Source organism: Chenopodium album, chromosome 16 (assembly GCF_948465745.1).
Source record: "Chenopodium album chromosome 16, dcCheAlbu1.1, whole genome shotgun sequence".
Lineage (NCBI taxonomy): Eukaryota > Viridiplantae > Streptophyta > Magnoliopsida > Caryophyllales > Amaranthaceae > Chenopodium > Chenopodium album.
In genome coordinates this window covers 17665101-17666205 of record NC_137849.1, presented here as the reverse complement: position 1 = coordinate 17666205, position 1105 = coordinate 17665101, and the positions used below count along the sequence as shown (strand labels likewise).

Genomic DNA, 1105 nt, shown 5'->3' with positions numbered 1-1105 from the left:
TAGTCTAGATTATTTTCCTTCGTCCCGGAGAACATAAGTTTTTTGGGACAGTTCTCATATTTGTTGTTTAGTTCTTTGTTTATGCCCAGGTGTTCCAAATCAGGCTACATTCCATTCGATCCTGAGATCGAGCGCTCTTTCCATAGGCAAAAGAATTTATACAGGCAAATACTGGCGAGTTGTGGTGGTGAAATTCCTAGAGACCCTATATCTTATTCTAGTGATCCAAACACTTCTTCAGAATCAGAATTAGAGATGGGAGAAATTCCACCTAAAAAGCTCAGCGACTATTCTCAGCCATCTTTGGCGCATTTTCCCCACCTTTCTCCTACGCCAGATCTTAAGGGAGTTCAATTCGAGATCAAGCCCTAGTTCATCACGATGATAGAAAGGAAGCAATTTAGTGGAGCTAAGGCTGAAGACCCAAATCTACACATTGCTGACTACTGTCAATATTGTAACACTATAAGGCAAGCTGGGGTCACGCAAGACCAAATAAGGGAGATTCTCTTTCCTTTCTCTTTATGTGGAAAAGCTAAACTGTGGTTTAATGGTTTAAATAGAACTGCACTTGGCATTACTAATTGGGAGACTCTTGTTTTGAATTTTTATAACAAGTATTACCCTGCAGAGAAAACAGCTCTATTGAGAAGCGCAATTCAAAATTTCGCCCAAAAGCCAGATGAGTCACTATATGAAGCTTGGGAGAGATTCAAAGACCTGCAGAGAGAGTGCCCTCATCATAACTTAACACAGTGGCAGTTGATACAAGCTTTCTACAATGGGATCGGAAATTCTTCTAGAGCAATTTTGGATTCTGCAGCTAATGGGAGGTTTATGAACCTCAATGTTGATGATGCAGGTCAGGTTATTGAAGATATGGCGATCCATAATTCCCAATATGGGAATCCTAGAGGTTTTGCAAACAAGGGAAAACACCACGTCGATTCTGTATCCTTTTTGCAATCTCAATTAACCTCTATTTGTCAGAAATTGGATAACCTTACTACTGCTAATTCTAAAATAGCTAATGTTTCTGCAATTGATAATAATGCTAATGATGCTTTCTGTGAAAATTGTGGAATTGTAGGTCATTGGGAACATG

At 39.4% G+C, this 1105-nt stretch overlaps 1 non-coding gene across 1 annotated transcript; it reads right to left on the bottom strand.

Annotated features, from left to right (window-relative positions):
- Positions 1-642: 642 nt before the first annotated feature.
- On the bottom strand, positions 643-749 carry LOC145587050 (small nucleolar RNA R71). Its single transcript, XR_014101101.1, has one exon. It is a non-coding gene; the product is annotated as a small nucleolar RNA R71 (small nucleolar RNA).
- Between the last annotated feature and the right edge of the window lie 356 nt (positions 750-1105).